Genomic DNA, 25042 nt, shown 5'->3' on the forward strand with positions numbered 1-25042 from the left:
GAACTGTCCCAGTTCTACTGCCCACTTTAATAATCATCCAGCCGCTTCCGGTTTTTGGAGGACTTGCCGAAGGGGTTGGTCAGTTAGGACTGTAATAGGATGGGCCTGAAAGTAGGGGCGTAACTTCCTAGAGGCCAGGATCAAGTAATATGCTAACCTCTCAATTGGTGGATATCTTAATTCTGCGCCAATCAGTCTCTTGCTGACATAGTAGACTGCTTTTTGTACGCCTTCCTCCTTTCGCACTAACACCGCGCTGGCAGCAACTTCAGTAATCGCCAGATAAATAAACAAAGTTTCTCCTTCAATTGGCTTTGATAAGATAGGAGGCTGTGCCATATGCGCTTTCAAGGCCTGGAATGCCTGCTCGCAGTCTCCTGTCCATTCAAACTTCTTATTTCCCCTAAGTAGATTGAAAAAAGGGACACACTTGTCTGTGGATTTTGAAATGAATCTACTTAGGGCTGCGATTCTTCCGGTTAAACTTTGTACATCTTTGATCTTTTCTGGCGACTTCATGTCAATCAGGGCTTTTATCTTGTTGGGGTTGGCTTCGATTCCTCTTGAATTTACAATAAACCCTAAAAACTTCCCTGATCCAACTCCAAAGGAACATTTGAGGGGATTTAACTTCATTTGGTACTTTTTAGCACACTAAAGCACTCTTGTAAATCCCTCACATGCCCTTCTGCCTTCTTAGACTTTACCAGCATGTCATCCACATATACCTCCATGTTTACACAAATTTGCTCTTTGAACATGTTGTTGACTAGCCGTTGGTAAGTCGCACCTGCGTTTTTCAGTCCGAAGGGCATTACTTTGTAACAATATAAGCCCGTATCGGTCCGAAAGCTGGTGTGATCCTCGTTTGGGGGATGCATGCTAATCTGGTTGTAGCTTGAATATGCATCCATGAATGAGAGGATCTCGTGTCCTGCAGTTGCATCGACCAGCTGGTCGATCCTTGGGAGTGGGAAGCAGTCTTTTGGGCAGGCTTTATTGAGGTCTGTAAAATCCACACAGGTCCGCCACTTGCCGTTAGGCTTGGGAACCAGCACTGGATTGGAGACCCACGATGGATAAAATGCCACCCTGATGAACCCATTCTCCTTTAGTCTTTCGACTTCTTCTTTTAAGGCCCTTGATCTATCTTTATCGAGCAACCTTCTTTTTTGTTGCACGGGTGGAAAGGTCTTGTCTATATTCAGGACATGGCTGATTACTGCAGGATCTATCCCAGCCATGTCTTTATGGGACCAGGCGAAAACCTCCTGGTTCTTTCGTAAAAATTCCACCAGTGCGTTCTTCGTGGTAAGCTCTAAGTTTCTCCCAACCTTTACAACTTTGGTTGGGTCTTTTTCGTCGAGTTGGACCTCCTCTAGGTCCTCGACGGGTCCAACATTTTCTTCAAAATCCCCAAATCGAGGATCCAAATCTCCATCCTCACTTTGGGCAACACCCTATTTGGTGACTTCATCACCAGATTGGGCTTGTGCATCTACTGCCATCTGCAACCTATCCGAGGTAGTGCTCCTCGACGCTACACTCTTTGCCTTTGTGATTGAGGCGTTGTAGCACTCCCTGGCTTCCCTCTAGTTCCCTAACACGCGTCCTACCCCCGCGTCTGTTGGGAATTTCATGGCTAGGTGCCACATAGAGATGACGACCTGTAGATCAACCAGTATGGGCCTCCCAATAACGGCGTTGTACGCCGAGGGACAATCGACCACTACAAAAGTGGCGAGTAATGTCCTTGTTGCAGGCGTTGTACCCGTCGTTACTGAGAGTTTGATCAATCTGGCTGGAGCGAGTCCTTCTCCAGAGAAGCCGTATATCGTTTGGTTGCAGGGCTCCAAGTTCTTAACGGACAATTTCATGCGTTCCAGTGTAGATTTATACAGGATATTCACTGAACTTCCTGTATCGACCAGTACCCTCTTCACCATCATATTGGCCATCTGGATGTCCACGACCAGCGGATCGGAATGTGGGAACCTGACGTGTTGGGCATCGACATCAAAGAAGGTTATTTCTGTTGGGGTTTTATGCCCTAATTAAAACCCAAATTCTTTGTAATCTCATTTTATTATCAATAAAAGAATAGAAATCATTTTTTGACTTGGTCAATCACTTTGCTCACATGTTTTATTTTCATGATTATTTGTTTAATATAAACTTCTATTAAATCCAGAGGATATAGCTAATCTTATTTATAGTGGCGTAATCACAGTGGAATATAAATATAATTATATGTTCAAAATAAGTTAGTCCTAAGATTAGTCAGTGCACCGGATTTACACTGACTTGCCAATCTACGATATGATCTACTTACACATTACAGTGTTATATTCTTTCCAGAACATTAGCAAAGTAGATAAGATCGGATGTATTTGTTACATCGGACAGGACCGATATTGACAGTTGATAAGATAAGTAAACATACCGTTATTATCTATTCTAGTCATATCATATAGTTGACCATAGGTCAATTCAATTTCAATTCTGAGTGGTTAGTATTCTAACTGATTGTATTATTTGAGTTCTTTGACTTGTTCGTTACCAGCTTACCCTACGGACTAGCCCATACTTACATCTTGGGAACTCGGTAGTATAATTGAGTGGGAGTGTTAATCATAGATATGAACATCTATAGCTTCTGATGAAGAAGTGAAACGATGGTTTCCTTTTAGTTTGGTTCAAGGTGATAAATGATAGAGATCTCATTTCAGTAATTAAATTAGTTTACTGAAATATCATTTACAAGGAACTAAGTGTTTTAAGGATAAAATACAATGAGGGGTAAAACTGTATTTTAGTCCTATCTCATTGTAGACCGTCTATAGAGGATTGAGTGAAAATTATGGTTGTAACAATGGATAATTAATAGCGTATATATATTTGTTATAGAGCGTTCTATGAATTCAAGAGTGCAATTCCAAGTCTATAGTGGAGTCACGAGGAATTAATAAGTTAGTAAATTTATTTGTTAGATTTATGATAACTTATTGGAGCTTGATTTCATAGGCCCATGGTCCCCATTGTACCTTGGATAAAATCATCTAGATAGTCTCAATTAATTGATTTAATTATCAATTAGAATTATCAAAGTTGACCATGTCAATTTTGGATAGTTTCACAGAGTTGTGTAATTTTGAGAAGAAAAGAGAAATTATGGCAGATTTATTAATTAAGATAAATTGGTATCTAAATTAATAAATAAATTTAAATCAAGGTTCAAATTATAAATAATTAATTTGATAAATGATTTAAATAATTATTTAATTAATTAAATCAATAGAAAATAATACAGGCCTTGATTTTAAGTCCAATGGGCTTATAATCAAATGGGAAATTTCACGGGCCTATAGCCGATGATAATTTCGACCTAGGGCTTCAAAATGGCTGTTATTTTATTGATTTTTTAATTAAATTAAATGGCCTAATTGAGTCTATAAAAGGAGTGCTTAGAGAGAAGATTTTTGAGATGACAGATAAGTCACAAGTCAGATTTTCTGATAGTTTTATATTCTCTCTAAACACAAGTCCTTTTCTAAACCTCTTTGTTATTTTCTTTTCTTCTCTCTATATCTATCTCATGTGTTGAGAATTGCCCACACTAGTCTAGGTGGTTCTAAGGATACATTGGAAGATTGTGAAGAAAATAGAAGATCGGTTCAGTTTCTTGATAATACTCTGCGACAGAGAGGATACAAGAGTTAGAGAAACTGAAGGAAGGACTCTTTAATTCTGCTGTGTATACTGTAAGTATTCTATTTTTTGTTTCTCTTTGAATTCAATTTTAGAAACATGTTTTAGGCTATCTCGTATTAATTTGTTTAATATTAGATATACATGAAAATAAATAAAGATCCTGTATAAACTTTTTCCAACAATTTCATCCTCTTCTGACCGAGCCTTCTTTGGTGCACGGTCCTCCACAATCATCATCTCGATGTCCTAGTCGTGGCACAGAGTCCGAGCATATTATTCTCTGGCCTTTCTGCTATTTCCCGCGAGGTGCGGGCCTCCACAGATGGTTAAGAGCGTTCCAGCCACGGGGGCAGGCTGTAAGGGTGGCGAGCGTTGGCGCGTGGACGCTTGCTCGTTGCCACCCGGAGCTTCTCGTTGGGAATTTCCCGAGGCCCGTACGTATCTTCTCAAGTGTCCTTGTCTAATAAGGAACTCGATTTTGTCTTTCAACTGGTTGCATTCATTGGTGTCATGTCCGTAGTCGTTATGATAACGACAGAACTTGGTAGTGTCTCTCTTCGAAATATCCTTCCGAATGGGGCTAGGTTTTTTGTAAGGCACACTAGAGCTTGTGGCCTGATAAACCTCCCCCCGAGACTCAACGAGGGTAGTGTAGTTAGTGAACCGGGGTTCATAACGATTACCCTTGGCTCGTTTGTTGTCGGAGGTGGAAGGCTCGTTATATGGTCGTTTTCCACCATTCTTGCCATTGCCGTTACCGTTCTCATTGCCCTTGCCGTTGCCATTAGGCCTGGACCCGTTGGCGGCCTTGGCGGGTTCGAAAGCCTTCTTATCCTTTCCTGAGGGCTTTCCATCGTCGGCAATGGCTTCTTCGAGCTTGATGTAACGATCAGCCCGGTCCAAAAATTCTTGGGTAGTTCTCACCCCTTCCTTTCAGAGACTTTTCTAGAGGGGAGAACGGCGGTTAACTCCTGCAATTATCGCCATCATTTTGCCTTCGTCTCCGACAGTTTTCGCTCCGGCTGCTGCTCGCATAAAACGCTGGATGTAGTCCTTCACTGACTCCCCATCCTGTTGGAAAATTTCAACCAACTAGTTGCTTCGGTCGGATGCACACGATCTGCATAGAACTGTCCGTAGAACTCCCTTACGAACATCTCCCAGGAAACTATGCTCGCGGGTGGAAACTTAAAAAACCGTTCCTGCGCAGCTTCAGAAAGTGTTGCAGGGAAGATCCTGCACCGAGCGTCTTCGGACACTTTCTGAATGTCCATTTGAATTTCAAACTTGTTGACATGAGAGACTGGGTCTCCATACCCGTCAAAGTTTGGGAGTGTAGGCATTTTGAACTTGCTTGGGGTTTCGGCATTAGCTATCCTCTGTACGAAAGGAGTGCCTTTCCTCCTATCGTGGTCGATGTAGGATGTCCTTCCCCCGACCAGCTGTTGCACTGCCTGGTTGAGGGCGTCTATCTGGGCCTGTACAGCGGCAGGAATCGCTGTGGCCTCTGTTGCCAGGGGGACGTTTTCGCCATGTCGCTCGCGGCGATCGTTAAGTACATCTCTTAGGTCCTCTTCTCTTCTCCGCTGTTCGCTACCCCCGAGCCGGTTGAAGACATTATTTTGTCTAGGCTGCCCCCCAGCATCCCATCTATTGGGTTGGTCATCTTGAGGTACCTAGCTCTTGCCTTTACCTCTTTCTTCATTCCTTCGGCCAGCGTTCCCTTTGCCTGAGTCAGCCTCATTATATCCATGGCCATCCCTGAACCTCGACTGGCTATGGTGGGATCGACTGTTCCCTCGATTTCCATTCCTGGCTGAACCGTCCCGAGCGTTAGAGGGCGGCCTGCGCTGGTCGTGGTGTCCCCGTGCATCATCGTGCTGTGGGGGACCCCGGACCGCAGAGCCTAACTCTGAGTCCCTTCTGTTACCAGGGGATATTGACCTCTGTTCGGTAGGTTTGGCCCATTATCCCTACGACGTCTAGGACTGCGAGGCTGATGCTCGGCCCTATTCTACCTCTTTTGCGGGGGATTACCCCGAGCAGCTTGGGATGGTGGCTGCTCAGGGTCCAGCGGGGCGTCATCATGGGGCGCTTGAGGCTGCTCGGGCCTTTGCGGACTCGAAGGCTGGATCGGTGGGCTTGGGTTAGGACCCCTCTGGGGTGGTCCATCACCAGGTTGGTCAGGTTGCGAAGCAGGTGCGGGCCGATTCCTTGCCAGCTGCAAGGCTGCTTCGAGAGCTGCCATGGCTTCATTCTGGCGGCGGTCCATCTCCGCCTGTCTTTCGCTTAGCTCCGCCCACTGCCGTTCAATCTCCTCCTGCTGCTGCTGTGACAGTCAGAATCCCGTGATCCGTGAGGGGAAAGACCAAGTAAGCTGTGCAATCCCACACCGCCTGGGGAAGGTCAAGTGTAATGATTCTAAGACTGTGTAGGTATGGGACTACACAGTTGAAGAGGGCTTAAACGGATTGATGGGTACTACCTATATCAGGAAGGTGCATCTTCTTTTCGGTAGCTCATCACTTGAGAACTCCATGGTTAAGTGTGCTTGGCCTGGAGTAATCTAGGGATGGGTGACCTCCTGGGAAGTTTTCCTAGGAAGTGTGCAAGTGAGGACAAAGCACGCTGGAAAGACTTGTCTTGGTTTGTAGGGTCAGTCGTCATTCCAGAAAGTAGCCATAGTGATGTGGGGCGTCACAGCTGCCGTGCCACAACTTCGGCAACAGTCTCCTGACTGGCTCTTAGATTAGCCAGCTCTTCTTGCAACGCACCCAGGGTACTCTTCAGCGTTGCATCATCCATCTCTTCCTCCTCAAAGTCCAGATGTGGCTCATCCTCCGCCACGCTTGCAGGAGGAGGAGGAGGTGGCGGGTTTGACGGTGCAGCGGTGGCCGCCTGTCCAGTTTTCTTTGTAGATTTCGCCATCGGTTTTTCTCAGCAATGATATGTCAAGCTCTCAATGAAAGCACCAGAATGTTGACCCAAGATTTGGCCAACTGACACGAAGTCAGAATATGCTTGATATGAATGAATATAATGAGAAGAACGTAATGACAAAAGTAAATGAGACACAGTGTTTTATAGTGGTTCGGCCCCAAGATCTGGTAATGACCTACGTCCACTTAGAATGATATTGATCTAAGAATCAGAAGGGTGATCAAAGAACTAGGGTTCAATGAGTTTCACTAACCTCTGAAGAACAATACAATATTACTAGGAGAGTTACTCTAGTCTCAAATGATTAAAAAGCAAAAGTCCCTTCCTTGAGCTATCTCCTGCTATTTATAGGCTCAAGGGGGATTACAAAAGATTGTTACAGATATTCTTTCCCGAATAATCGGATATTCAGGAGATTGTGTGAGATAAATTCGGGATTCACAAAGATCTTCCCATGAATGTTGCTTTGTATGCGGAACTATCGACCAGCCTGGTCGCAGGTAAGACTGGGCCTCTAACTGCTTCTAATGCGTCTTCTGGTCGATACTCTAACATAACGTTTCCAGGTGTCAGCCACGTGTCCAGGGATCACTTGCCACATCATCAATGCTAATTTTTTGGATAACAGAAAGGTTTGCCCCATACGTGACTGCTCCATACTTAGCCAATTTTTCTATCAAATAGGTCAAATGATAATTTTGCCCCTATCTCAAATTACCCTTCATTTAGTTCCCAAAGGGCATTTTGGTCATTTAGCCTAATTTCCCACTAAACCTCAAATTACACCCCTAATATCCAAATTAATTAATCAATCATCCTATAAAATTTATTTCCCATAAAATACCCTAATTAATCAATAAATCATGTAGTGTGTAAAATTACCAAAATATCCCTTGGCTCACCCCTAGCTGAGTATTAATCCTCGTTGTGACATTTTCGCTAAATTGCTTAAACGGATCGACTCGTGTCGAATATCATGAATATATTCACATAATAATGTGGTCTCAAGCACATAGCATACAAAATTACAATTATACCCTCAACATATCAAAATTACGAAAATACCCCTTTTTGAAAAAAGAGGGCCTTTAAGCATATTTAATACAAATAAACATGCATAATGTGACAGTTAGAATCCCGTGATCCGCAGGGGGAAAGACTGGGTAAAAGTTGTGCAATCCCACATCGCCTGGGGAAGGTCAAGTGTGATGATTCAAAGACTGTGTAGGTATGAGACTACATAGTTGAAGAAGGCTTAAATGTATTGATGTGTACTACTTATGCCAACAAGATGCATCTTCTTTTCTGTAGCCCATCACTTGAGAACTCCAAAGTTAAGCGTGCTTGACCTAGAGTAGTCTCATGATGGGTGACCTCTTGGAAAGTTTTCCCAAGAAGCGTACTAGTGAGGACAAAGCACACTGAAAAGACTCGTGTTGGTTTGTAGGGCCAGTTGTCATTCCAAGAAGCAGCCATAGTGATATGGGGTGTCATAAATGGTATCAGAGCCTTGACCCAGCCGGAAGTGTGGTCGACGAGGACGTGGGACCCCTAAAGGTGGGTGATTGTAACAGTCAGAATCTCGTGATCCGCAGGGGGAAAGACCAGGTAAAAGCTGTGCAATCCCACATCGCAGGGGGAAGGTCAAGTGGGATGATTCTAAGACTGTGTAGGTATGAGACTACACAATTGAAGATGGTTTAAATGGATTGATGGGTACTACCTATGCCAACAAGATGCATTTTCTTTTTGGTAGCCCATCACTTGAGAACTCCAAAGTTAAGCGTGCTTGACCTGGAGTAGTCTCATGATGGGTGACCTCTTGGGAAGTTTTCCCAGGAAGCGTGCGAGTGAGGACAAAGCACGCTGGAAAGATTCGTGTAGGTTTGTAGGGCCAGTCGTCATTCTAGGAAGCAACCATAGTGATGTGGGGCGTCACAAATAATCAGTATCATAATATAACTCATATAATCCACATAATCACATATATATAATTAAAATCACCAAATTCACAAAAATCTCAATTATGTGTGTAACACCCTCACTTATTATAGTTAAAACCATATTTGAGGTGTTACGTTTTAAAACTATATCATAATTTATTACTGCGGAAATCTGGACACATTTTTTTTTTTTTAAACTTGAAAACTTATTTCACATTATTTACATTAAACATAAAGTGTGTCTCAAACATATTATACATAAGTATTAAATAACCCAATTTATTTTCAAAACATAACTTCACACTTTATTACAAACATCTCACTGATAACTGAAATAACCCACAAAAGGTCGATGTGTTCATATGTACAAATCAAGGTCAGGACCATGCTTCAGTTCTCCTCATGTCATTCACATATTTCTTTCTCTACCTGCAACACAAGACAACTGTGAGCCTAAAGCTCAGTAAGCAAAGTAATGAATACAATGGTAATGATTGCCCAATATCAATGGACATACACAACTTCTTTTTAAATTTTGGGACCCTTAATATTGTGCACACTGTTTGAATTGGTCAATGCCTGCAGGGCTTGTTACACATACAATATAAAATCCCATGGGTTCTCCTCCGACTAGCCATCACCACAGTAGGGCACATTAAAAACCTTATTCCATCGTTGCCCTGTCAAGCTCAAGAGTTAAGGCGGCCACACACTGTGGTGTCAATACATATAACAAAAACTCATATGGAGGAGAAATAAAAACGGAAACATGGCAAACAATATAATTGGTTCACTAAAACCTAGCCCAAATTATTGGGCAGCCACTATAAGCCTACTATAGGCCTCCGTTTACACTTATTAACACTTTCATTTGCCTTTTCAAAACAGTGGCACTGAACTTAAACTTCTTATTACAACTTTCTTTTATGTTGCACAAAACTTGCAAAGGCATCATATAATTAATCATCATAATATCATGCATGGTCTTATATCATATAATAATTTACCATATCACTATTATGCCATGCATACAAATTTATGATGAAGTGTCACTGTATGTTAATACCACTTACTCACAAAATATTCATATAATGCATACTTTCACATAACACATAATTCTTGTGTTGCAGTTGAGTACTTTACTTACCTTCTGTCCAAAATATAATTCAGCGTGTAACAAGTGGTGTCTTAGGTATTGATGTGCTTATCCTGACAATGGCATAGATTTCTCATCATAATGATGGCAGTAATACATTGAACTCTCATTTAAAAAAATACCCATAAAACATCATATCAAATTTCATACCCAAAACATGCCTAAAATGTCTTAAACCACCTAGATCGAGCATTAGATTTATCTTAGACATTTGGAGATATTTTGACAGAGTTTCCCTTTAATTTGAGCTATCCTCAAATATCAAAATCAACCAATAATCAACCTCAAATAGCCTGCCATAACCATATATATCCCAAATACCAACATAATTCATCATAAAGTTATCATATACCGATTTTGATAAAATTCTAATTTCCTAGATCATCACCTAAATTAAATGAGTCTCCACATCTATTCAAACATTTATAAACATATATAATCTCTTATAAACTCAATCAAATAACCAAAAATCATCTTGTACTCCAAGAACCCCAAAAACCTCATAAAACACAAAATTTCACTTACCGAGCAACTTTTCGGCGAAAACAATCTCTTCAAGCTTTTCTAAACCTCAAACCACTTGGAAACCCTGAGAAATATCTTAAAAAGGATAAAACACCATATATAAGCTCTCAGAAAAATTCAAAAACATAGTTTAACTTCCAAGTACAAGAACTTACCATAAAAAGGCTAGAACTAAGCTTAATCTACTTCTTTGGCTTTGCTTTCACTTGGATCTCCTTAGAATTTCTTCAAACCAGCCAAGAAATGGTTTTTGGTTTTCTTTTCTCTCTGTTTTTCAGAATAATGGTCGTGCAAAGTGATAAGGTTGATGAAAATTCCTTATTTTCAATGATTTAGCCTTATTGTATCAAAATTTGACACCTTTCATCTCATCATTTCACCTTTTGACTTATGAAAACCTTATCACTTCAATAATTTCGACTTAATCATCTGCTAGGCCTATTATCCTTATGTGTAAAACACTCACACAAAACCTTAGGTTCATATGACTTCATACTCAATAGTTATGCTTACCCGATCGAGTGTAGCGCACTTATGCTAAGCTCGTTATGACTTTGCATCAATACCACTGATTATGTATACCTCCCATCAAGAATTGATCTAATGGTTCTAAAACCATTTTTACATCATCGATGAGACCTTAATCATACCTCGATTACATTTGGTAAATCCATAAATACTCAATTTTACACCGAAATACTAGTAATCGACATTGTACTATTTTTCACTACTTAACCTATTTTGCCTTCTATATCTCACTTTCATCACTTAATTCCATGCATTGTCCATATTTTTCATACTTTCTTATATCTTGAGCACATCAAACACCCATAAAAGACAACTCAAATGCCACAAGGTTAATAATATTGAGCATACATATAGACATCACATACACAACTTTTATACTTATACATGAAAACACTTATAAGAATATGCATATGCTCAAATTATACATATTGTATGATATGTAATGCAATGCAATCATGTGATTATTGGCTATATTATATCAAAATAATGTGGGTGCTACAATGTGCTCTTCAACACTAACCAAGTACTAAACCTCATTAGGAGTTTTGAGACAATACATTAATCATCTCAGATAATTCCTATTCTTTCTTTCAGCTATCCCATTTTGTTGTAGAGTGTATGGCGCAATGCATTAATGTATAATACCATGTTTTTCACAAAACACATTGAAATCATTTTAAAAGTATTAACCACCTCTATCACTTCTAAGAGTCTTAACTTTCCTTTCCAATTGATTTTCTACGTCAACTTTATAGATTTTAAATGCATTAAATGTCTCATACTTACTCTTAAATAAATACACATAAGTATACCTAGAGCAATCATCTATAAAATTCATGAAGTATCTATTTCTTCCTCCAGTCAATATGTCATTTAATTCACATTGATCACTATGTATTAAATCTAGCAAGTTTAAACATCTATCAACACTTGGAAAATGTTTCTTATCCATTTTAGATTTGATACATAATTCACATTTATCATGCTCACTCACATCACAATTAATTAATCTATATTTAACAACTCTTTTAATTGTGTTATAACCTAAATGAGCAAGTCTATTATTGTACAAAGTAATGGAACTAGAATTAATCGCATTACAAGAATTATATGTCATATTATTATTGTCATTATCAAGAGTACATAGTTTGATCATCCCATCACATGAATAACCTTTTTCCCACAAAAGTACCCAATTTTGTCGAAAGAAGTTTACTTGATTCAGACTCCATTTATATACCAAATTTCCTTAATAGACTTCCTCTTATAATGTTTCTAGTCATATCGGGAACATTGAAAACATTAATTAGGGTCACTTTCTTTCCATTAGTCAAGAACACATCAATGTAGTCTCGTCCAAGTACATTAGATCTCTTTTCATTTCCCATTTGGACTTCAAGTTCCGCCTTTGCACTTTCAATGTTTTTGAAAAGAGTTTTATCATAGATTTCATGAATAGTGGCACAAGTATCATACCACCATCCTTGCACCTTTCCTTGGGTTGTATTAGCTTCACTCAAGGTTGCAATGATCTCAAAAACAATTTCATGGACATGTTTACCTTCTCTTATGGTAGCATTAGTCTCATCACTACATGCATAAACTATGTCAATATCCTTTAGAGTTATCATATATTCCTCATTGAATGAAATATTCTCCATTAGGGTGTGTACGCTCTGATATTCAATTCGAATCTTTTATGCAGCTCGAGTATAGCTGGCTAGTTAAGAATAATACTAAAGGACCCACAAGTTGATATTTCTTCTGCGAAGGTAGGGCGACTCCCTAGGTAATATCACAAGCTGAGGAATATGAAGCATTAAGGTACAAGATGGAGATGGATATAAAACACATCATCCTGGGCACGAGCTGGTGTTATGTTCAAGTCGTGGTACTCTGACAATCTGCCATATCCAGGAGTCTTTATAAACTTGGATACGTTATTTGTAAATGTGCGTGGCTAGACATTACATGTCCGTTACCCCTGAATTCTCGAACACGTAACATAAATGTGCATGATCAAGCATCACATGTACAATTATGCCAGAGGACCCATGATCAATTTTACCTAATGATTAGACCATACCTTAATATACATTGTAATATTCATTATTTGTGCAAGACAGGTCACAAATAATGATTGGTATTCACGTGATGACCCCTACACCTATCCTGGTGTAACATCCCAAATTTTCTAATAGGGCTTAGTGCCTGGATTAGGGGGTTGGGAGGCAATAATTGAGTTATTATGTGAATTATATTATAATATAATCATGCTTATATGTTAGAGATATTAAATATGTGTATGTGGGCCCGTTTCTTATAAGAATGGTATATTAGTAATTTGAACCGTTTGGGGTATAAATGCAAATATGTGTTTGTGTGATTGAGACCACATTATTATGTGGATATATTTGGGTTACTTGACGAGAGGCGATCCCGATGAGCAAGTTAGCAGAAAAGTCACAACGGGGTCTAAATACCCGGCACGGGGTGAGCTTAGGGGTATTTTAGTAATTTAGTACATTACCGGGAATTAAGGGGTAATGGGAATTTATTGGTAACCGAGTGAGAATATTAGAAGTAACGGGAATTATAGGATGCAAATTGTGGATAGCGGGGTTTGAGGCAAAGGAAAAAATTGCCCTTGTGAACATTTGAGGTATAAGCTAAGGGCAAGGGGTAAGATGGTCATTTTCTCTTTAAGTGTAAGGTAAGGTGAGCTCGGAATGTTTGAGAAGGTTAAGCAAATTGAAAAGAAAAGGATTCAGCAGCTCACTCTTGCTCTCTCAAGTTCTCTTTATGCTTCATGAAAGTTTGAGTGGTTTTTGGAAAAATTGAAGAGTAAAGCTTGGGGAATCAAGGTGTTAGGCTTGGGGAAAATCAGAGGCTAAGTTCAAGAGTTTCATCACAGTTAAGGTAAGAGTTCTGAACTGAAATTGTTTGGTTAGCTTTACTGAATATTTAGAGTAAAGATGTCTATGCATGCTTGATAATTGAGAGGATGGATTTGGTAAGTTTGATGAGTTTTAATGTGATAATTAGTTGAGTTTTATTGGTGAGAATGAGTGTATAAGTTGTGGGAATTGAATTGGAGGTGTGGGATGAATTTGGTTAAGTTTTGGCTAGGTTCGGTTGAATGGAAACCCAGGAATTTCTGGGTTCGTGGTGGTGAGCTGCGGCTCTTTTATGGTGAGCCGCGGCCTGCGAGAGGAATTTTGAGCCAACAGGGCTCAGAGGCAGGGGCGGGCCGCGGCGCACATTAGATTTCAGGGAGGTCGAGCCTCTGGATTTAGAGGTGGGCCGCGGCTCGGGTGTGAGGGGCTGCGACCCTTAAGGGGAATTTTGGCTTAAATGGGATTTTTAGATTGGGAACTTAGCCATTTGGGCTCGGGATCGATCCTACTTCCTTGTTAAGTGGAATTCGATGTCCCGGAGGCTAAGATTTGGTCTAGAAGCTTTTATTTACCTGTGGTTGATGGAACTTCCTTATTACGGTTGTGACTAGGTTTACGCTAAAGGCTTAAATCGGGGATCATACTTAGAGGGTTGTCGCTAATAACTCGAATATGGACCAAAGGTAAGAAAACTGCACCTGCTATGTGAACGCATGTATAAAGCTTAGTCAAGGTGATGAACATGATTATAATTATGTTTGTGAATATCAGATTAGGTACGTTGTAACGTGCATAATTGTGATTATGCTTATGACTGCTATGTGAATGTATTATAATGCATTGTGATTGTTGATAAGTATGCTATATGAAACATGTGACTGTCTGTTATGACTGTGAAGCTTAGTTTATAAACTAGAGTATTATTAGGGTGTTGAGTGGGGATCAAATTATTAGTTGAGAATATGATGGACTCTGGGAGACTCGCCTTATAAGTTGAGCGTCCCAAAGTTTCAACTTATAAGTTGGAGGCACGTGGTGGCTTGAATTGTAAGTCTAGGGTTTAAAGAACTTAGTTTATAAGCTAAGATTGGCATAATGCACATGGAATGCAGGCCACCATGGCTTGGCCACCCTGGGAGTGCGACATGCGCTTGACTAGCTCGGATGCCAACAACTTGAAAGAAAGTGTGATATGCACTTGTGTGACTCTATGGTCTCCAATTGGGTTTAATGATTGCACTAGTTTCAGTTATTACTGTTTGATGATTGTTTTATTCAGTGAACTATTGAATATGTTTTCTTGCTGAGTCTTCTGGCTCACAGGTGCTTTGTGGTGCAGGTAAAGGTAAAGAGAAGCTCAACCAGCCATGAGTCGGAGGGAATTAGTAGTGGTATGTACATATGTAGTCCGCTCGTCCACCACGACCAAGACGCTCAGAGGAACTAGGGTTAAACCCAGCTTTTCCCGCCTAGGTCGGCTTATTGTGTAATCTGAGTTTTGTAATAAGCTTTTAAACTAATGTTTTTGGGATCCTATGTAAAGAATATGTTTCTATCTTAATGATAATACTTATTCGTTGATCAAAAGTTTCATTACCCAAACCATAGTAGCTTAATCACATGTGTAGTCCAAATGACTTGTTAGCAAGTCCAGCACTGATTTCAAAACACACCTGGTAATGGACCATAATTAGCAGGGCGTTACAACGTGGTATCAGAGCAGCCAAGGTTTAAGGGTTCCTGATGTTGGACTGGGCATGTACATTCACTGCTAAAGACAAGCTCGACTCAGGGTTGGGTAACTATTAATATAATTATGTGTATATATGCTTAAATGAATCATGTGTGCTTTATCTGCTAGTTTGAATAAGAAGCATGAGCTATTCTGATAAGGCTTGGCCCTTGACTACTGTATATAGGTTAAGAACGTGTTTATTAGCACGATAAATATTTGTAAATGCTATAGGACTGCTTATTAGCGTCATTGAACTTGATGAATGTCAGAAACGCTTATTAGCGATGTTGTATGTGTACCCTGGATAGAGGATGCTTATTAGCGCCGTAGTATGCTTAAGGAAAATGTTTATTAACATTGTTTAGAGGATTTTGCATGCCAAAGAATATGCTTATTAGCATTTTGTTTAGATGATGCCATGAAATTTCCTTGCTTATTAGCATGATTATTGAGTGTGAATTATTATGATGCTTATTAGAATTGTTAATGCAAGTGGATGCTTACTCGATCGGTTTTGAACCGTGGGTTGATGTGGGATACCGTTATTATTGCCTGATAAGATGAGTCATTGATTGCAGATAGACTTAGAAGTATGCTTCCAGGGCAATCCAATGAGCCAGCTAGCGCTGGAAATCAAGCCGAAAGTAATGATCAGGGTCAGATACCTCCACCATCCCCTGAGAACTGGCAGCAGGTGCTTGCAGACTTGCAAGCTCAACTGTAGAGGCAGAATGAAAAGATATTACGATTACGGCAACAGTAGGTTCCAGTTGGGAACGCTGCTTCAGGGGCCCCATCTATTGTTTCAGTACCGGCCGTACAGCAGCAGACAGAGTTGGAGAACCGTTGGGAGTTGGTATATGAGCGGTTCAGGAAGCAACACCCTCTGGTATTCGAGGGTGGCGCAGATCCACTTAAGGTAGAGTAGTGGATGGCTATGATTACGTCCATCTTGGACTTCATGTGAGTTGTGGGCAATGAAAGGGTGGCCTGTGCCACGTACATGTTTCAGGAGGATGCCCGAATCTGGTGGGAGGTGGTGTCCCAGACTAGAAATGTAACTACAATGGGTTGGGAAGAGTTTAAAACCTTCTTCAATGAAAAGTATTACAATGAGACCGTCAAAGCTGCAAAGGCCAAGGAATTTAGTAAACTTTTGCAAGAGAATATGTCAGTGACTGAGTATGCCCTGAAATTCGACAGATTAGCCAAGTTTGCTCCAGACTTGGTGCCCACTAATGGGACAGGGAAGGAAAGATTTCTTCAGGGGCTACAACCTATGATAGCCCTGGATGTCAGAATTACCACTATACCTGGAGTGACAACTTATGCTCAGGTAGTGGAGAGAGCCTTACTGCAGAGGGTGCTGAGAACAAGATCTGGCGTGATAATGCAGCCAGGAGGGATATGAGGAGGATGGGACCTCCCTTCTCAGGAGTCAGTAGGGGCGGAGGCCTCAGTGATCAGAAAAGAAAGACCCCGAACACCATTTTGGCTCCTAGACCTGATAGGAGGCCACAGGGTGCACAGATTGGCCGCCAGGGCGGCAATGAGAACTGGAAGACATATCCAGAGTGTGCCAGATGCAGGAGATGTTATCTGGGTGAGTGTCGGGCGAAGGCCTGTTTTGTATGTGGACTTGGGGGGCATCTTAAGAAGGATTGCCCAAGACTGAAGAAATAAGAACTTAAGAAGCCAGATAGCGCGACTCCGGCTCGAGTATTTGCATTGACACAAGCTGAGGCTGAGGCTAGGCCTTCAGTGGTCACAGGTCAGCTTTCTAGTGCTGGCATATCCTATTTTGTGTTGATTGATTCTGGTGCTACACAATCATATGTATCTAGTAGGATTGTTGATAGTTTGTGTAGGCCCTGTGAGTTTTATGTTGTGGGATTTGGGACATTGTTACCCACTGGGGAGTTGGTGGTTTCCAGGAGGTGGGTTAGGTCTTTACCAGTGATGGTAGATGGTAGGGAGCTATCAGTTGACTTGATAGAGTTAGCCATGACTGATTTTGACATGATTTTGGGGATGGACTGGTCAACTAGATATGGAGCAACCATTGATTGTAAAAAGAAGATGGTAACTTTTGAACCTGAGGGTGAGGAACCTTTTGTATTTGTTGGCACTGTGCATGGACCTCGAATGCCCATGATTTTGATACTGAGGGTTAGGGACCTACTACAGGAAGGCTGCATAGGATTCCTAGCCAGTGTGGTGGATACCACGCAGGTCATGCCAGTGGGACCATCAGAGACTAGGTTGGTCTGTGAATTTCTGGACTTGTTTCCAGAGGATCTATCGGGATTGCCGCCGTATCGAGAGATTGATTTTGTTATTGAGCTGGCACCAGGGACAGAGCCAGTGTCTAGGGCACCTTACAGAATGGTCCTAGCTGAGTTGAGGGTACTCAAGGTACAGTTGCAGGAGTTGTTGGATCTAGGTTTTATTAGACCCAGTTTCTCACCATGGGGTGCGCCGGTATTATTTGTGAAGAAGAAGGACAGTTCACTAAGGATGTGTATAGACTATAGAGAACTGAATAAGTTGACCATCAAGAACAAGTATCCCCTACCAAGGATAGATGACTTATTTGATCAACTACAAGGTAAAATCGTATTCTTAAAGATAGATCTTCGATCTGGTTATCACCAGTTGAGAATTAAGGATGAAGACATACCCAAGACAGCTTTTCGTACTAGATATGGGCACTATGAGTTTCTCGTTATGTTTGGTTTGACTAACGCTCCAGTAGCTTTTATGGATCTAATGAACAGGGTGTTCAAGGATTATCTAGACCAGTTTGTGATCGTCTTTATTGATGATATCTTGATTTATTCACAGTCAGAGGAGGAGCATGAGCAACATCTCAGGTTAGTCTTGCAGAGACTGAGAGAACACAAGTTATTTGCGAAGTTTAAGAAGTGTGAGTTCTGGTTACCGCAGGTGACATTTTTGGGTCATATTGTTAGTAGAGATGGGATCAAGGTGGACCCATCTAAGATTGAAGCTGTTAAGAATTGGCCAAGGCTAAGGAATGCCTCAGAGATTAGAAGCTTCCTTAGGTTGGCAGGCTATTACAGGAAATTTGTGGAAGGATTTTCCATAATATCATCTCCATTGACAAAATTAACACGTAAGAACCAGAAGTTTATATGGTCAGGTAAATGTGAGAATAGCTTCCAGGAGTTGAAGCGGCGTTTGATTACTGCTCCAGTCTTGAGTCTTTCGACTGGTCAGGGGAAATTTATGGTTTACTGTGATGCCTCAAGGCAGGGGCTAGGCTGTGTCCTTATGCAGGTAGAGAAGGTGATTGCCTATGCATCACGACAATTAAAGGATTATGAGCAGAAGTATCCAACTCATGATTTGGAATTGGCAGCAGTGGTCTTTGCATTGAAGGTATGGAGGCATTACCTTTATGGGGAGAAGTGTGAGATATATACAGACCACAAGAGCCTCAAGCACTTCTTTATACAGAAGGATTTGAATATGAGACAGAGGAGGTAGTTGGAACTGGTGAAAGACTATGACTGCGATATTCTCTATCATCCATGTAAAGCCAATGTGGTGGCTGATGCCCTAAGCCGGAGAGGTTCAGGGTAGTTGTATAGTGTGAGACAAATATCCAAGGAGTTAGCAGAGGATATGACCAGAGCAGGGATTGAGTTAGTAGTGGGCCAATTAGCCAACATTACCTTGCAGTCTACTCTCCTAGACAGGATAAAGGAGAGTCAGTTACAAGAGCCGCAGTTGGTGAAGGTTAGAGAGGAGGTTCTAGCTGGAGTAGCTAGGGACTATTCTATATTTGACATGGGCCTGCTAAGATACAAGGGTCGGATCTGTGTTCCAATGAATGATGTTATTAGACAAGAGATTCTGGATGAATCTCATACCACCCCGTATTCCTTGCATCTCGGTACCACCAAGATGTATCAGGATTTAAGAACTTTGTATTGGTGGTCGGGGATGAAGAGTGATGTAACTGAATATGTAGCCAAGTGTCTGACGTGTCAGCAGATCAAAGCTGAACATCAGAGACCTGCTGGACTATTACAGCCTTTAGACATTCCAGAGTGGAAGTGGGAAGACATCGCTATGGATTTTGTGGTGGGATTGCCTAAGACAGTGGGTCAGCATGATTCAATATGGGTGATAGTGGATAGATACACTAAATCATCTCACTTTCTACCAGTGAGGACAACCTATACCATTGACCAGTATGCAGATCTCTACGTTAAAGAGATAGTACGTCTTCATGAAGCTCCGAGGTCGATCATGTCAGATCGAGATCCTACTTTTACTTCCAAGTTTTGGGGAAGTTTGCAGAAGGCAATGGGCACACAACTAAAGTTCAGTACAGCGTATCATCCTCAGACCGATGGTTAGTCTGAGAGGACTATCCAGATATTGGAGGACATGCTGAGAGCATGTGTACTGGATTTTGAGGGGTCTTGGAGTAAGTATTTACCTCTGATAGAGTTTTCCTACAACAACAACTATCAGGCGACCATAGGAGTGGCTCCTTATGAGATGATGTATGGTAGGAAGTGCAGATCACCTATTCATTGGGATGAGTTGGGTGAGCGCAGATACTTGGGTCCTGAGGCAGTTCAGAGGACCAATGAAGCAATAGAGAAGATCAGAGCTCGGATGCTCGCATCGCAGAGTAGACAGAGGAGTTATGCGAATCCAAAGCGTAGGAACGTGGAGTTCCAGGTGGGAGACTATGTCTTCCTTAGAGTCTCACCGTTCAAGGGGGTGAGAAGATTTGGTAAGAAGGGCAAGGTGAGCCCTAGGTGTGTAGGACCATTTGAGATCCTAGAAAGGATCGGTTAGGTAGCCTATAGGTTGGCATTACCTCCGGCGTTGTCAGCTGTGCACAACGTGTTTCATATCTCGATGCTACAGAAGTATGTTTTTGACGAGACTCATGTGCTGAGTTATGATGATCTGGAGCTGCAGTCAGATTTTTCCTTCGAGGAGCAGCCAGTCCAGATATTAGACAGAAAGGACAAGGTCCTGAGGAATAAAGTGATACCTTTGGTGAAGGTACTATGGAGGAATAGCAAGGTCGAGGAGGCGACCTGGGAATTGGAGTCAACTATGCGGGATCAGTATCCTGAGCTGTTCAAGTAAAATTTCAAGGACGAAATTCCTATAAGGAGGGGATAGTTGTAACATCCCAAATTTCCTAGTAGGGCTTAGTGCCTGGATTAGGGGGCCGGGAGGCAATAATTGAGTTATTATGTGAATTATATTATAATATAATCATGCTTGTATGTTAGAGATATTAAATATGTGTATGTGGGCCCATTTCTTATAAGAATGGTATATTAGTAATTTGAACCGTTTGGGGTATAAATGCAAATATGTGTTTGTGTGATTGAGACCACATTATTATGTAGATATATTTGGGTTACTTGACGAGAGGCGATCCCGATGAGCAAGTTAGCGGAAAAGTCACAACGGGGTCTAAATACCCGGCATGTGGTGAGCTTAGGGGTATTTTAGTAATTTAGTACATTACCGGGAATTAAGGGGTAATGGGAATTTATTGGTAACCGAGTGAGAATATTGGAAGTAGCGAGAATTATAGGATGCAAATTGTGGATAGCGGGGTTTGAGGCAAAGGACAAAATTGCCCTTGTGAACATTTGAGGTATAAGCTAAGGGCAAGGGGTAAGATGGTCATTTTCTCTTTAAGTGTAAGGTAAGGTGAGCTCGGAATGTTTGAGAAGGTTAAGCAAATTGAAAAGAAAAGGATTCAGCATCTCACTCTTGCTCTCTCACGTTCTCTTTATGCTTCATGAAAGTTTGAGTGGTTTTTGGAAAAATTGAAGAGTAAAGCTTGGGGAATCAAGGTGTTAGGCTTGAGGAAAATCAGAGGCTAGGTTCAAGAGTTTCATCACAGTTAAGGTAAGAGTTCTGAACTGAAATTGTAACGCCCTGGATGGCCAAGACCGTTACATTGTGTGTTTATAAAGTGTCAGACTTGCTAATCAAGTCATTTGATTGAAAGCGTGTCATTAAAACTGTAAAGGAACTGGGGTTTAAAATGTTTTGGTCTCAAAAGCCACATTTTCATTAAGAAACACTATTTGTCTACACGGGATCCCAAAAATACAAATTTAAAGATCATTTACAAAAGCTATAAGGTTTGAATACAATAACCAGCCACACTAAGGCAAAACAAGCAGTTAGGTAATCCCTGTCCTGACCCATTTCTCGACCATGGTGATCGAACAGCTGGCTATGTACATTCCACCTCGGAGCTCTCCACCTCAGGCTTGGTCCAATCTGCCCTTGCCTTTACCTGCGCCACGTAGCACCCGTGAGCCAAGGCCCAGCAAGAAAACACAACAATAGAGCATAAGCAATTAACAGACAAATCCATAACTCACATTGCATCACAAGTTCTCAAATCATATAATCATTCTGTATAACCAAATATTCAGCATACTAAGCATATCAATTCATATCACACATCACTGCACAAATGATAACTAGGGCTAGCGCTCACAGGCTGCTCCCTCTGTTATCCCACTGACTCCGGCCCGCTTAAACCGAGCTCAGTGAATATTAAGCTGTCCTTGGCTACTAGTGGCCAAGCCGCGCCCTACGCACAAATATTATGTACGACACTCTTAGGCCGCTTTAACATGTCCCATGGTGTAATACCATCATTGACACGATACAAATCTCGGGAGCACTTAGTCCCATCACAAACATATAATCGGGTTCAGTTATCTTACCTTTCAATTTACTAGCTTTGATCCCTTGACTCATTGAGAACGATCCCCCTCGAGCCCTAGCGCTCACCTAAACACAATCATGGACCAAAGTCATCATCAATCCTCAAGTTCAAAACCTAGCCTCGAGGCTAATCCCGAGCCCCCGGGATGTCCTAGTTCCACCAAACAAGGTGGTGGAAACAAACCCCAAACCATAGGTCAAAAACCCTTGCAAACAACCCTAAAATCCCCTTCAGAAAGCAGGGTAGCGCTACAGCGCTCATGGGAGGGCGCTACAGCGCTACAAACAGAAGCCAAAATCCCCTTAGCATTATGGCCTAGCGCTACAGCGCCCAAAGGCTAGCGCTGTAGCGCTAGTCACAGACAGACCAACACCAATTTTTCTCTTCTGCGATTTTCTCGAACCAACCTCAACCAAAACTCTTCCAACTCCTTCCCAAACTCAAAAACAACCTTATGACCATACTCCACTCATCCCAAGCACCCCAAATACCTAGAACTCAAGCACATGCATCCCCAAACTCAAAATTCACCATAGCCACTCCCAAGCTCTAAAACTTAGTAAAAACCAGCTGAACAACAAAGTTAGAGTTTAGACTTTATACCTTTGATAGGATTTCGACCACAAGCTGTCTCTAGACCTCCTTGGCTTGCTTTTCCTTAACCTTTGCCCTGAATTTCCCCAAAGTTCCCCATCAAACTCAACTTTTACACCATAATTCAGAAACCAAACCAACAACTGAAGAGATTACAGAACCTTACTTCAAGTGATGGCCTAACCTTGCTAAAACCTTGTTAAGTCCTCAATCTTAGCTCAGTAACCTTGTGGCTTAGTTGAACTAGCTCTCCTTTGAATTTTACTCCAGAAATCCTCAAGAAATTGGTGAAGGAAGATTGAACCGACTCAGAAAACTCCCTCTGTTTTCTCTCTTTCTTTCCCTTCCTTTTTCTTCTTTTTCAGACTTCTACACCTTTCTACACTTCCCACTAACATAAAGTCTCAGTAAAACTTAATTCCTGTAAACCAAATGACTATTATGCCCTCCCTATTAAGTCTAAGCCCTTTAATCCACTTAAGGGCATTCTAGTCATTTTACCCAATTCCCGCTAACACCTCGAGTGTCTCTAATATTCCCCGCTTAATTCCCGATACATATTTAATCACTAATAATGTTCCTCAATATCAGAGTAGACCCTAATATATTTACCAAATTCCCATTTATACCCCCAAGCTCACCCCGAGCTGGGTATAAATCCCCGCCATGACTTTTTCGCTACTTTGCTCACTAGGATCGTCTCGAGTCACAGATCACAGATATATCCACATAATAATGTGGTCTCGACAATTATCACATATATCAAAGCAGTTATGCCCATAATGGCCAAAATTACGATTATGCCCTTCTAACTTAATCAGGACCTACACGCATACTAATACACATAGTCATGCATCTCAAATACTCAAATAGTCATATAACATGTTTTAAATCATAATCACGCATCTTAATCATTAAAACCACACATAATTCCCATTATTCCCTCCACACACACTAATCAAGGCCCTTAAGCCTTATTAGTGAATTCGGGTCGTTACAGAAATTGTTTGGTTAGCTTTGCTGAATATTTAGAGTAAAGATGTCTATGCATGCTTAATAATTGAGAGGATGGGTTTGGTAAGTTTGATGAGTTTTACTGTGATAATTAGTTGAGTTTTATTGGTGGGAATGAGTGTATAAGTTGTGGGAATTGAATTGGAGGTGTGGGATGAATTTGGTTAAGTTTTGGCTAGGTTCGGTTGAACGGAAACCTAGGAATTTCTGGGTTTGTGGTGGTGAGCTGCAGCTCTTTTATGGTGAGCCACGCCTGCAAGAGGAATTTCGAGCCAGCAGGGCTCAGAGGCAGGGGCGGGCCGTGGCGCCTCAGGGACGCGCCGCGGTGCGCGTTGGATTCCAGGGAGGCCGAGCCTCTGGATTTAGAAGCGGGCCGCGGCTCGAGTGTGAGGGGCCGTGGCCCTTAAGGGGAATTTTGGCTTAAATGGGATTTTTAGATTGGGAACTTAACCATTTGGGCTCGGGATCAATCCTACTTCCTTGTTAAGTGGAATTTGATGTCCCGGAGGCTAAGATTTGGTCTGGAAGCTTTTATTTACCTGTGGTTGATGGAACTTCCTTATTACGGTTGTGACTAGGTTTACGCTAAAGGCTTGAATCAGGGATCATACTCAGAGGGTTGTCGCTAATAACTCGAATACGGACCAAAGGTAAGAAAACTGCACCTGCTATGTGAACGCATGTATAGAGCTTAGTCAAGGTGATGAACATGATTATAATTATGTTTGTGAATATCAGATTAGGTACGTTGTAACGTGCATAATTGGGATTATGCTTATGACTGCTATGTGAATGTATTATAATGCATTGTGATTGTTCATAAGTATGCTATATGAAACATGTGACTGTCTGTTATGACTGTGAAGCTTAGTTTATAAACTAGAGTATTATTAGGGTGTTGAGTGGGGATCAACTTATTAGTTGAGAATATGATGGACTCTGAGAGACTCTCCTTATAAGTTGAGCGTCCTTAAGTTTCAACTTATAAGTTGGAGGCACGTGGTGGCTTGACTTATAAGTCAAGGGTTTAAAGAACTTAGTTTATAAGCTAAGATTGGCATAATGCACGTGGAGTGCAGGCCACCATGGCTGGGCCACCCTAGGAGCGTGACATGCGCTTGACTAGCTCGGATGCCGAAAACTTGAAAGAAAGTGCGACATGCACTTACGTGACTCTATGGTCTCCAATTGGGTTTAATGAATGCACTGGTTTTAGTTATTACTATTTGATGGTTGTTTTAT

At 41.4% G+C, this 25042-nt stretch overlaps 1 long non-coding RNA gene across 1 annotated transcript; it reads right to left on the reverse strand.

Moving 5' to 3' along the window:
• Positions 1-8622: 8622 nt before the first annotated feature.
• On the reverse strand, positions 8623-10729 carry LOC133780289 (uncharacterized). Its single transcript, XR_009869210.1, has 3 exons — positions 10431-10729; positions 10276-10350; positions 8623-9023 (listed from the first exon to the last, which is right to left on the reverse strand). It is a non-coding gene; the product is annotated as an uncharacterized LOC133780289 (long non-coding RNA).
• Positions 10730-25042: the final 14313 nt, after the last annotated feature.

The sequence above is a fragment of the Humulus lupulus genome, chromosome 5, assembly GCF_963169125.1.
Source record: "Humulus lupulus chromosome 5, drHumLupu1.1, whole genome shotgun sequence".
Lineage (NCBI taxonomy): Eukaryota > Viridiplantae > Streptophyta > Magnoliopsida > Rosales > Cannabaceae > Humulus > Humulus lupulus.